The sequence below is a fragment of the Erithacus rubecula genome (assembly GCF_903797595.1).
Source record: "Erithacus rubecula genome assembly, chromosome: 2".
Classification (NCBI taxonomy): Eukaryota; Metazoa; Chordata; class Aves; order Passeriformes; family Muscicapidae; genus Erithacus; species Erithacus rubecula.
The window spans coordinates 104401337-104415070 of record NC_136685.1 but is presented as its reverse complement, the minus strand read 5'-3'; the positions used below and the strand labels follow the sequence as shown (position 1 = coordinate 104415070).

The window sequence follows — 13734 nt, the reverse complement described above, 5'->3', positions numbered from 1 at the left end:
ACTTCCCAAATATTAGTTTTCAAAGAAAGAGCTGCCAAAATCTGTTACATTGGCAAATAATAATCAGGAATTTTGCAGGAACTTTGCTTGTTACATGCTTCCATCTTAGAATCTGCCATTGAGATGCTAAGAACTCACTGAAAGTCAAACACTGACTTAACTGTGACAATTCATGATGAAGATGTCTAGGAAAAAAGGAACCAGAAAAGGCACTGGGAAGCAAACAGAGGTGCCAAAGGAATAAGGGAATCAACCAAGCAATGGGATTTACTAGGTCTGGCTCCACAGGGGGTTGCCAAGGGAATTTGCTGATGACTCCTATCAGGGCTCTCCACAACAGGCCTGCCAGGGTCTCTCTGTGGCAGCGTTTCTTGGTGTGGAATGACTCCTGAGCTGCCCAGTTAAGCATGGTTCAGCAGGCACTCCAGCTGAGAACACGCACACACACACAGTGACTGGTGAACTCTCGCTTCCTCAGAGAGGCTAAAACGTGACAGAGGTGAGTAACAGTACCCAGAGCTCCTGCACAGCAGGGGGGTGGCACTATGGCAGACAGGGCTCAAATCAGCTGATGAAAATTAATCTCAGCTAGAGATAACGGTCTCAACGGGATCCATTCAGAAAGATGCTTGAAGCAGGAGAAAGGAAAAAAGTTTTGCTTCAGCACTCTCAACATGAGAGTGAGTCTTTCCCTTGGTTAAAACTGCTTTTACTCAATTTATCCCAAATTAATACACTTGATAACATAAACAGATAATTCCACACCGAACAAAGACCTTTCATCAACCTGAAAGGACTTAGAGCCAAACAAAGGTGACCAAGGCACAGAAACAGGCAATAAGGTGAACCACAACGAGTAACTCCCAAAGCTTTACCTGGCACAGCAGCAGCTCCGAAACCAGTGCCCTGTCCCACGAGCCAGGTCCCTCATTGCCACCTGCAAACCAGGAGAGCAGCTGCTCACCATGAGGAAATCACACATTTGTAACCCCCACGTAGCAGAAACAGCAAGGTACGGACAGGAAAAAAAGAGCAAGGCAAAGGGCCATTTTGTGAAGCTCAGACTGAAACAGAGGAGCTTCTACAGCTCCTCAGTGTCACTCCTGCTGGGGCAGGTGGCCAGGGAGCCCCAGGAGCGGCACTACATCCACCTGCCACCTCCAAAACTCCCCCTCAGCGGACAGCGGGAGCCATCCCCCAACACTCCACAGGACAAGAGGTGCGTGCCCGGCAGTAGCAGCGATGCTCACAGCCACCAGCACCGCCTGTCACAGCGGGCAGGGCAGCACGGCTCCCTGCTGCAGCCCTGAGCAGTGCTATCGGAAGTTTCACAGTACAATAAAGGCAATCAATTTGGAGCAATGACTCCTTAAGTGCAGTCTGGGCAGCACAGACCACCGAGATCTATCTCAACACAGGTATCAACTCATTTCCTTCGTTTTGCAGATGCTAAAGCATATAAAAAATTCTAAAATGAAAGGAAAAGGCTACTAGCAGAGGAGTGTCACTGCTGACCCCTCCCAAGTTACTGGGAATTTTATCCTTACCGGCAATGACAGACCATTCAATCTAACACTGAAAATTCTAGGGAAAAAAATTGCCATTGTTTCTTTATGTTAACAGAGGGCTGGTACGTAACAAAGAGAAAGAAAGGCAGCCTGCGTGCTGCCGGCGGGTTGGTAAAAAATTCTCAAGGTCTGATCGATACCATGAAAAAAACACCTCTTGGCCAAAGGCTGGAGCGTTGTTCAAGCACGGCAGTCACTATGCAGCTCATTTTCTTTAGCTACAATGATCCGAGGCTCATGAACACTGAAAGAAGAGTGGAGTCGATTGCAAGCATTTCTAACCCCGTACATGAAAAAAAGAAAAAGGGGAAAAAAAACCAAAAAGGAGGGAGCAGAGGTAGAGAGGCGCATGTAGGAGAATTCCAGGAGCGGTTGTAGGGCTCTCTGGACACCTGCTCCCTGGGGGAAACCCAAAAGCAGATCAGATTCACGGAAAGTTGGGAGCAACTTCGGGGGGGGGGGGGGGGGGGGGGCGGAAGGGGGGGGCGCGGAATGATAAAAACCAAAATGGCTTTAAAAAGAAAAAAGAAAAGAAAAGCCATTATTGTAGGAAACCCCAGCAAGCTATCAAAAGCAAAACCACCTACGGCAACCCCTAGGAGAGGAAGCCGCGAGCCCCCGGCTGCCCTGCGCCAGCCTCCGCTGGCAGCGCCCGCGGCTCTGCCGCCCCGCACAGGTGCGGACGGGGATGCCCGGGCCGTGCCTTTGTCTGCGGGCACCGAACGCTGCCAGCGCGCACAGACAGCCGGCCGGGCTCCGCGCAGCGCCGCGGCCCCGCAAGGTCGAGCGTCCGCCCGGGTACGGGCAGGGGCAGCAGCCGCCGCCCGCACCCCCGGGCGGATCCCCGCGCCCCCGGCCCCGCCGCCCCTACCTCGGCCGCCGCCGTCACGCCGCCCCCAGCGCCATGTTCCGGCTACATCCGGGCCGCGGCTCCGCTCGGCTCCGCTCCGCACGGCGCGGCCGCAGGTGCCACCGCCCGCCCCCCGAGCCGAGCCGGGCTGAGCCGAGCCGCGCTGAGCTGAGCTGAGCTGAGCTGAGCCGGGGCGGGCGCAGCGCCGCCCCCGCGCCGGGCCCGCAGCCCCGCCCCGCCCGCGCCTGCCGCCCGGAGCGGCGGGGCCGCGCTGTGCCGGCGGGCGGCAGCTGCGCACCTGCCCCGGCATCTGCCCCGGGCTTTCTCTGTGCTGCTCTCGTCCGCACCAGCCCAGGCACCTGCGCACCCACGCAGCCGTGCCTGCAGCAGCAAAGCCACCCTGCGCCCCTTTATCCATGCACGCACCAACTTGGGCACCCACCGCGCGCTCATACATCACCCACCTTTTCCTGCATCACCTCCTGTGCACCCAAACGCCCACTCCTGCACCAGCCAAGGCACCTGTGCACCCACACAGCCGTGCCTGCACCCGCCAATGCATGCACCGACTTGTGCACCCACCGTGCGCTCATGCATCACCCACCTATTCCTGCATCACCTCATGCACCTGTGCACCCAAATGCCCATTCCGGCAGCCAAGGCACCTGGGCACCCATGAAGTCATGCACCAATGCACCCATGCATGCTCCCACCTGTGCACTCATACACTGTATATCAAGCCACCCACACCAAATTCGTGCACTCCTCCACCAATACATCCACCTGCCCGTGTACCAATCCACACTCCTATCCACATCCATTCATCTGCACCCTAACTCTGCAACCATCCACCCATCCACTTGCTTTTGCACTTGAACCTCAGTTATTACATATGTATATATATAAAAAATATATAAAACCAACTATTCCAACATGTTTTGTTACCTGTGAGCTCTCTCCAGTAGCCAGGTGCTAAGGAACAAATCTGGTTAAGGCAAGTGATAGAAGGAAGCAGTCAGAGGACCACAACATACAAACCCCATCTATTCCATCTAATTCTGGTGTATTACTGCTGGCAATTTGTGGCTGCCTCCAAAAGCTGCTCTAAGCCTATATTTTTATGAAATGTTTCATAAGAAAGATTATGATTGACTTTAATAAAGGTATGTATCTGTCCTTCCACATGCTGAATTGGCAGGGAGATGATGGTGTGTGCTCATGGATGACCATAAACCATCCCTGTCAGGAAATAAAGAGCATGGACAGCAAAGTGCCTTTCAGAGGCACCTGCAGCAGAGGCTCCCTGGGAAGAAAAGACCCAAAGCTGACTTGATTGATACAGCCCTGCATGGGAGAGGAGTGATTTCATACTTAATGATGTTGAATTGCCCATCATTTCTAGTTTCTTTGATGCCCGTTTGCATTAACATGTGCTCTGTATGCCAGGAGCAGAGAGGATTCGACAGGAACAGCTTGAAGATGAAGGTGCATTGGAGCTGTGTGGGGTAGATGTGCTGGGCCAGGCAGAGGGAGGTGCAGATGCTGAGGCTCTCATGGCACTAAGGCACCTGAGCTCCAAATAGGTTTTTGCCCATACAAAAAATGCTATGACAACAGCAGCAACAACAGATCCATCACAAATGTGCTCTTCCACTACCTGGAGTGTTTGCTTCTACTGTTTTTATGTTCCCCTCCATACATAATGCTGTGAGATGAAAGGAGCTCCCTTGGCTCTTGACAGCACAGTGTCAGTGTTTGCCGGGATAGCAAAGCTCCTGCTCCAGCTTCAGCAGCTACCCATGGCACTGATGGGGCAGCACCAGCACAAAAAAAGTGCACTCTGCTTTCTGGGAGGGACATTGTGCACAGGCAAAGAGCCTGAAATACAACATAAAGTTATTCAAACGCCTCTGACCATAATTTTGACCTCCTAGATGTGAAATTCAGAGACAGGCTGGCTGGGCTCACCTGAGTGGGTGGCATTTTTTAAGTCACTCTGTTGCTCCTGGTTTCCATTTCTTTGCAGTGGGTTTTGCAGCCAGAAGCATGACTTGGAATCAGTGGCTACTGAAGAACATTTAGGCTTCTGGTAAAAACCCCAAACAACCCAACCCCTCCCCAGAAGACCCCAAGACAGACTAAAACTTTAAGGGAAAAGCCCCAACAACTTGGTTTTGAACCTCACCACAAAGCCTTTCCCTGGTGCATCAGACCAGAAATGATGTGGGACAAGGCAGTGAGGGTTTCCCTGCTGTGAGTCAGCATGAGTGATGTGTGTCTGTAATGCAAGGTGTTGTATGTCACATCTTGGCATGGTACAGCTTCTGGCTGGGGAAAAAAAACACATCAAGCCTTTGCTGTTTTGTCTTTAGTCTCAAGTGTAATTTGGAGGAAACTGTCTCAGGGAATTGGCAAAATGGGCTGATGGCTGCCAAATTACAGCACCAGGAGAGAGGCACTGCACCATTCCAGGAGTGACAAGGCAGGAGGGAACAATAGTCCCTCCATATCCCATGAGGTGCTGGGAGAAAGGGTGGCACAGAGGTTCAGTAAGAGGAGCCTGCTGAGACTCACACTGAAGGGAGGCTGGTGCATCCATCAGCACAGGAAAATCCCATCCTGTGTATTCCCAGAGAGCCCTGGACTCTCTGTCTTCATGGTTGTAGCCAACAAGAAGCCAGGTCTCTAACTTGGACATTAGTTTCTCCACTGAAGTTAGCTGAATTAAGAGATTAATTTGACTATCTGTTCTCTTCAACCTGAAAAAGAGATGTGTATATGGACAGATCTACCCCAAAGCTTTTCAAAAAAGGTTCATTTTGCTTTTGCCTTCTTCTTATATGCAATGGTGTGAATCAGAAATGTGGCTCCTCAAGTCATTGCAGCTGCCCTGAGCTAGAGCTGATACAAATGAAAGGCAGATAAAAATTCAAAATGTCCTTTTTCCAGAAAAATCAGAACATAGGATTATTTTTTTTAAAAAAATTACCATTGTACATTTAAAATTTGACAATTTTAATATAAAACCTGAACCAGTGGCACTAAACATTATGGCCTAAATTTCACTGTAATACTAAAAGAAATAGCAGTTAACCCCTACAAATTTTAAATTAAGTCAAGCTACTGCAGTATTTGACTTCAGCCAGGCTGAAGTATTTGCTGCACCAACTGGATCAGGGGATTCTTGAGACTCTAAGCCTTTTCCTACAGACCCATTTATTCTCAGGATGCACAGAAAGATGCTGTTTCCTTCAGTTCACCCTAATTTGAGAAAACCATTGGGGATTGAAAACAAGGAGAGAACAGGAGATTGCACTTTTCCCCATGAGTCTTTATAAGGATTTGATGATTAGAAGCACTCCAGAAGTCATCAAAGGTGATTGTCAAAGGTAATATTTCCTATGTTCAAAGTGTCCATTTCAAGTGCAGAATCAGTTTTGATAACTGTGTTCTTCCCCTTGCCCCATCTGTCTATCATATTTAAGATTAGCATGTGATTTAAATAAGAGCACAGTAACTAATGTAAGTTACTTTTTTGTGCTGCGCTCCTTAACACAAACATTAAAATAAGCCATGGAGTAGAGGTGTCAGTCATCAGTTTGGCACATAAATGAAAATTGTTAAGTAACTTTAGACTTAATATGCAGATTCTTAAATAAATATGGTAATAGCATATCCTGATCAAGAGTGAAAAAAGAGTACCAGGCTCCGGTGAGGAAGTATCAGTTGTTCCTTAGGAAAATAATTAAAAACTACAAATGAAGAACAAGATTAATTTAAATAATCAATTTTGTGTTTCCTGCTAGCTGATTTAAATCATGATGAAAATTGTTGATTAAAGTCCCTTATTTAAATCTGTGCCCCTTAATGAGAGTGCAAGCCTATGAACATAACCCCATAATAGTAATAAAATACCCTGTAGAGAAAAAATAACTTTCACAAGAATACTTCCAGGGCTGGAAAAACATCATCTATCCTTTGCAAAAAGAAATACATCTTACTCAGCCAAGCAATTCTTCACCCCTAAGCTCTTAACCCTGTGAAAAGATCAGGGATAGGGCAATAAGTCAAAGGATATTCACAGCCACATTATGTAAGTACGACTGAACTGGTGATCCTTTTTGCTAACCATTGGAGAGGAAGATGAAGTATTGCTGGAATAATTAAAAAGACAGGTTTGAATTCCCTAAATAATGCAGATGAATGCCCTGTCCAGCTATTGGTCTTGGTGGCAGCAGCCTTTTAAGGTCTTGGGCTATTGCACAGGGAGGATGGCTGAAGGATGCTGGGCAGAGAGGGCTTTTGCCAACCCAAGCACCATGTGCTCCTGTGCAGCCTCTGGCCTCTTTCCAAAATGCTGTTTAGGGCCACTCCTCTGGTCCCAAACAAGGACTCTCATAACTACACTTCAAATCTCCTCCAAACTTCAGATGCTTTTGCTTTCCCTGTCAGTCTCAATCCAAGCACAAAAACATTTATTAGGAATTTATAGCAGATGTAGACAACTGCATTTCACTGAGGGCTATATGAGTGTCATCAGTCTGTACAGGTATTTTACAGGTCCACCATCCACTGAAATGGGCCCTTTCCTGTGGTCCTGTAATCTACATCACCTTTTAGTCCTCTTCAAGTAATTTGGGAGTGCATTGGTGCAGCCCCACGGCCTGCAAGGGTGACAATCACCTCAATTTCCATGCTGCTTAGTCCTCCCTCCTGCTCTCTCTGCTCCTGGGCTCGAGTGGTGTCCCCCTCAGAGATATCTGTCCTTTTGGGAGGTGTACCATGGGATGAAATCCTGAATGCATGACCTTCACTGTTACTGAGATCAGTCACCAGAAGACACACAAAGAGAACAGATAAATTTCATAAAGGGGGTTTTAAAGTTATTGTATATTTTTCAGGCATGATTTTTGGTATGCCTGGTATTGCTACTGCTGCCATTCTTATTGTTGAATGATCAAAAGATACACAAAGATCTATAACTAGGGATATTTACTCAGAATTATCCTCACACACCTGTGATTCTTCCCTTCAACTCATATTTCTGGGGGCAGCAATGGGTCCCAACCCTGCAAGGCAGAGCACAAGATGCTCTGCAGTTTGCATCTCCCCAGGACGTTGTTGCAGGACACGGCTGCTCCAGCTCCAGGGATAACTCTGGGACCATGCAGGAGCTCTAGTCCTGTGATGTGCCCTGAGCAGGGTCCTGTCCTGCCTGAAAGGATGGCAGTGTGGGACTTTTCACTGTTCCTACCTGCCAGAGCCTGCAGGTCCCAGCATCAGGACACAGGGGCCCTGCTGTTCTTATCAGTGGTGCTGAGAAGATACTGCTTAAGGGACTTCTTGGCCTCTGTGATAAATTTACAGGGATCCATGAGTTTGATCCAATGTATTTGCTCCTTTGCCTCCCCCTAGCATTTTGCAAAAGCAGTATTACGCTTTTATGTCACGCTGCCCTGCAAATCTCCTTCCAAAAGGCTCCCTTCTTTCTTCAAAGATCATTTCCTGAACTAAGCAAGATCTCTCAGAGCCCTTGACTTTGCAGCTGGCAAAGTTTACAACATGTTTACAATACCCTGCATAATTTGGCTGAGAGATAATGTATAGTATAGTCCTTCAGTGGTGCACAGTGGGAAAAGAACAAGTGGAAAAAAATAAGGTAATGCAAAGCCAAGAAAAACAGATGGTAGTGAGCTCTCCAAGGGGCAAGAATGAATAAATAACTGCAAAATTTTTTTGTCTGAGGAAAAATATATTGTCAAATCAATAACACAGTTTTTAGGAAATGTGAACTAGATCAAATGTGCATTTTTTCAGTATTAAACAATGGCACTTCATCAGGACTGATGGTCTGCACTGCACGTGTTTGCCTACATGAAACAGAGAGAAGTAAAAATAGCATTGCTCCAAAAAGTTCTTTTTGACCTCAAGGTTACATTTCATACTTTCTGGGAAGTTCTGCTATAGGTAACAAGCCACAAGTTCAGGTGGAAATCAGAGTGCCCCAGCATTTACTGTGCCCTTTTAGCAGCACTGTGTCTTTGATAATCTTACTCGGGGCTGCAATTCTTAGAGAAAAGAACCTCTTGACAATTTTGGAAACTTTCCTGTGCCTGCTGTTAGGGCCACAGGAAACTGTACTTATTTAATACATCTGTGCACGCTTCCAGAATGATCTACTGATACCTTTTATTCTTTTTGACCACATCAGGTCAAACCAAAGGGGAAAAAAGAGACACTTAAAAACAGCCAAGTATACAAATACTCTAATTCTCCTCCAGCAAAAGATTTTTCCAATTCTCTTAAGTCCCCCAGAGAAAGCTGAGCAACATATGGGATGCATGAAAGTTGCTCTCTGCAAATCTGTCAATCCGTTTTAGCCACGCCGTGCATCAATCCCGTCCCTGCCCAGCGCTGCCAACTGACCCATGCTCAGCTCTTCACCAGGAGACAACAGCCCCTGCCCTGGGATCCTGGGCACTAAGAGCACAGAGCAAGGCACCAGAGCATCCTTCATGCTCTCACTCTAGCCATGGTGCAAGGATACTCATTGCAGTGTCTCCAGTGCTCACTGGGTTAAGGTGATGTGGTGGGCTGGGGAGCAGAAGGAATTGCAGCTGGGAGGAGCTCTGGCAGTGGGAAATGACACTGTGGCTGTGGAAGAGACCTGTGTGCTCAAGCTTCCAGGCTGGGTGCCCTGGGCTGTGCTGGGGACTAGCACAGACCAAACCCTGCAATGGTGATCTCCTGGTGAAGCTCCCCAGGGAGTTACATTGGGTAGAGGCAGCCACAGCCTCAAAGCAGAGAATGAGCAACCACCAGAGCAATCACCATCACACAACTGTGCCTTGAAAATATCACACTTCTCTCACATGTGAGGTGGGGAGTCTCCATTTTCATTTCTGCTCCAGAGGATCTGAACTCACTCACAGTGTCGGCTGATTGTAAAAATTAACTGTCTTTCCCCAGCATGTGAATCAATGTGTTGGGGTATTTCTTGGAAGCCAGAAGCCAGCAGAAGCAATAGGAAGGGTCACCTCTTCATCTTACTACTTTTTGGGAGGTGGTGAATGCTCCATTGTCATGCCTACAACACCACTGATAATATTTTCATTGAAGCTCCATTTTCTGCCCGTGCAAACATGAAGAGCAAAGTCACTACTACTGCCTTAATTATTTTCTCTTTCTTCTGGGAGCAGAACCTGAGCTCCTTAAAACCATGTACTCCTAAGTTCTGGAAGCAATCACTTTTCCTATGCAAAGGGAGCCCTCTCTCAGAAAATCAAAGTTTTTCCTGGGAAGCAATAAGCCCACAGATGAGCCTCCCAGCTGCTAAAAGCTCCCCTCTGCAGGCGCCAAGCACTCCTCCCTCTAACAGCAGCTCCAAAAGAAAACCAGGCTCCAGGGATATCCAGGGAGCACTCCAGAATGTACAGTGGTACAGCTGGGTCTGTGTGCCTGTAGGAGCTGCTGTGAAGTTGGTCAGAGGTGGCTCCTTTTGAAACAGGACAAGTTCCAAAGGGACACGAGCTCTCGGAAGAGGCAATCACTGGAATGCCTCCAGTTCCATCCCCAAGCTGCAAACTAAAGTACTTGCTTTTGTTAGAACATATGGGAAAACCCTGCATCCTACACGTGTTTTAATGCCAAGAGTGACTCTTAGTTTGGCATCCTCCATGGCAAAGAAGCCAGCAGGGGTTTTGTCCAACAGAGAAGAAGGATGTAAGCAGGCAGTTTATCTCACTGCTATTTCAGCTTGTTTTCATTTCCTGGTCTGCATCACATCCCTGGGTCAGTCCAGCTCTAGCCATTCTTGGCTGTCCGCAGTCCCTCCACCTGAGAGAACTTGTTTCTGTACCTGATCCTTTCATTGCAGGCTACAGAGAACTGCATTGAAAGTACTTTGTAATCCAAAGCATTTCGCTATTACAAACAATCCTTTGCAGCAAATTCTAGGTAGGCTGATATTGTAGAGTAATATAATTCCAATCACCTGGTAGAATACTTCTCTGTTTCTCCTTTACCAGTATCAGTACCCAGCCTATATTCTCTCTCTCATACTTAAGCCTCCAAAATTACACTGATCAAAGCAACCTGCATTTATAAACTGATGTGCTCCTGCATTCGAGAGATTTGCCAAGTGCTAAATATAAGGTTTCTCACTATAGTCAAAATCAAATTCAAATTCCAGCTGCCTCTCAGCTAATATGCAGCAAAGGTTTAGCAGTACAAAGCTGTGTTTGTAGAATCAGACACCAAAGATGATTAAATTAAACTGAAAGGGGAATCAGTACAAGCCTGAAATTAGTTTGCTGAAGATACCAGAGTTCATTTCCTCCCCCTGACAGACGGAGCCATCTCATGACCTTTAGTGATCAGAGCAAACAGGATCATGGCTTTGCCAAGTCTTCTCCCCCTCCATCCCCAGCAGTGCCCTGACTGAAAAATCAGCTTCAACTTCTGCTGGTCAGGGCAGGGAGCCTGCAGGATGCTCAAACCAGTGCAGCAGGTTCAGGCACTGCCCTCTCCCCCACAGGCTGTGATCTATCTCCTCCCTCTCACTGGATGCTCTCCAGCAGTCCAGGCTTGCATTGAGATTTGAAGGACTGTCCTGGGTTTATCTTGGTGGTCTCTGTTCAGAGCAAAGGACTCTTCATTCTTTGAATTGATCATGAGGGCAAAACCAGGAAGATGCCTGAAGTGGGCAGGGTGAGTTGATGAGATGTTGGGAGCAGGCAGGAGCGGGAAGGCATCCCAGAGGTGGGCAGGCAGTTACTTCCTTGGTTTTCCTTTGCCAATCTGGCTTTTTCAAAACAGCATAAAAATTGCTAATGAAAAACATACTCCTAACTTTGTCTATAGAAAGAGTAATGAAGGGATTTAAATGGCAGCAATAAGAAGTTGTTCATCTTCTCTCTAACACCTTTCCCCTTTAGCTGTTATTCCTGGGGATTATCTCTATGAGCACCCTGGATGCTGCCATTACACTGATGACTACATGGGAGTGATGGAAAACAAACCTGCTGGAAACAAAAACTTCTCTTGACTATTCAATACACACAGGTTTGCCAAGATACCTTGTTCTCTCCCTGCAGCCCTTCTGCTGGTAACATTGTGGGTCTCCTCTGAGCACAAATGGGAGAATAGCACCAGGTTGTTTGCTGTTCTTGCCTTACTAATGTCAGTGACCTGATTTACAAACAGACCAGACAGACCACAGCTCCTATTTGGTGCATGGTACAAACTGGTGCTGGTCCTCAGAGGCTTGCACACAATCAATTCTCAACAAGAGAAAGGATTTTCACCCTTTAAGAGGCGAGGGTTAGCACAGCTCCTTGGCAGCATTTAAATTGAAAGGATAACGATATTCCATAGCAGTGGCACACTCTCTTACAAAAACCCTCTACTCTCCAAATTCAAGTAGACATAGCCCAGAAGGGGGAATAAAGGTAGAAAACACCACAATTGTGCAGCTCTGTCAACACAGGGCATGTGACACCTGTCACAGCAGCATGCAAGTATGGGAGTGGGTAATCTGCTGATGGAACCTTCTCTGCCAGAGAGTACCTGGGTGTTCCTTTGCTGTGCTCCAGGGGTGGATGTGCCCAAGACTGGGCATTGATGGCAGGAGAACAAAACCCCCTCTCCATCAGCATGGCTGAGCAGGTGCAATGGCAGGAGAGGGCAAAACACCAACCCTCAGCTGAGCAAGGGAGATGATCATATTGCACTTGAAAGCCAAGGTGGCTGATGTACTTGCAAGGCTGGGATAGAGCAGCAGCAGCCCGGTCAGAGGGCAGGGAGGTGATCCAGTATTGCCCAAAGGGAGCTTTTAAGGAATGCAGCCAAGAAGGCAACGTGCAGCAGGACCTGAAGCTCCAGTTGCCCTGCCTGAGGTGGGCTCCTGGCTCTTGCCTGACTGCTCCACCCAGCTCAGCTGAGCCTGGACACTGCCAGGGAATACAGGCCATGCTCTGGGCACCATCACGTGTATCACCATCCTTCCTCTTGACTACAGAGGATGCAAAAAAGGATGTGAGGTTTGCTGCCAGAAAATCCTGTCTGAATAAATAATGCAGTTTTAAATTTGAAATGGTGAAGCTCTTGGGGAGCTGATCCTCACTGTGTTTGAGGCAACTGCCTCCTGCCAGATAAATGCACACACCACTGAGTTCATGTGCTGCTGCAGCAGTACCTAAGGCCAGTTGGAAAAGCCAATATGGTCCATTTCTCCTGCAAGATCTCCCAGGGGAAATATGCCTCAGCCAGGCTAAATACTTCACTTGTGCTATATCTGTATGGAAATTGCATGTTTCAAGGTTTTGTTTTAAATGAGAAAGAAGTCAGACCTTGCTGAAAGGGCTGGGTTGGGCATTCCCAGAGAAAAGCAATGTATGGTCCTGCTCCCTGACAGCTGAGCCATAGTAAGTAACAAATGAGGGCCATACTGCCACAAACTCTGTTTTTCAGGCTTCCCACACAAACAAGGCACTAACTATGGGTTTTCTTCCATGGCTGGAGGCCAACACTCCTCTGGGCAGCATGGGGATGGCCCCACACCAGCTAGTTTCTGTTGACTGACAAGCATCTCTCCTTTCTTCTGGCTAAAGGCTGACTCAGTCTGTGATGGTAGAAGCTTTGCAAGAGCAATATTAAAGGTGTTTATAAAAACAAACAAACAAACACACCACACCCCTGCCTTAATTTTCCACCGAGATCATCCCTAACTTGAGGAAATGCTCTTTTTGACCTCCTCCTTTCTGTGAATTTTGTGTTTCCAGGTGAACAAGTCTAAGACACAGGCCTGGAAAAAGGAGCTGCAAACAAGGGTGAGGACCAGCCCTGGGGTTGGCAGTGCCACGCTGCCCTCTCCTGCCAGGCTCCCCAACAGATGCTAATCCAGTGTCTGTAATTACTCTCTCTAGGATCTTTAAATCCAGGCTTTGGGGATTAAGGAGCACCCCCGTTCCCAAATGAGGGAATCCTCCCTTAATCCATTCCTGCAGGCACAACAACACCAGGGAAAAACCCATCATTTTCTGGGGAGTCTGGTCCTGATTCTTTGTATTTCAAGGCCTGTACAGAACACCACACCCAAATGCCTGTGCTTAAGAGTCCTTCAGCATCACAACTCTGGTTACAGATTACACCTTACAACCACAGCCCCTTTCACTGCCCCCTGTTTGGTATTGTTGTGGTGTTATCTGGGGTCCCTCTCCATGCCCCAAGCCCTTCCCAGCCTCACTGCCCCTGATGCTCTGGAGGCAGCCCCTCCACAAAGGATGGAGCCTTTTGGATTGGTTATCACTGCTCAGC

The 13734-nt window shown here is 47.8% G+C and overlaps 1 protein-coding gene across 8 annotated transcripts in view; it reads right to left on the bottom strand.

Annotated features, from left to right (window-relative positions):
- PAK5 (p21 (RAC1) activated kinase 5) overlaps positions 1 to 13734 on the bottom strand; it is a 155986-nt gene that overhangs the window by 79598 nt on the left and 62654 nt on the right. The window contains exons 1-2 of one of the 8 annotated variants that reach the window (XM_079298555.1): positions 2440 to 2613; positions 876 to 937 (exon numbers count right to left, since the gene is read on the bottom strand). The exons of 5 other annotated variants lie outside the window; for them this stretch is intronic. The gene's annotated coding sequence lies outside the window, so the exon portion shown is untranslated. Of the gene's footprint in view, positions 1 to 875; positions 938 to 2439; positions 2627 to 13734 lie in introns of those variants that run through there. 2 more of the 8 variants (XM_079298556.1, XM_079298557.1) reach the window with 2 other exon arrangements.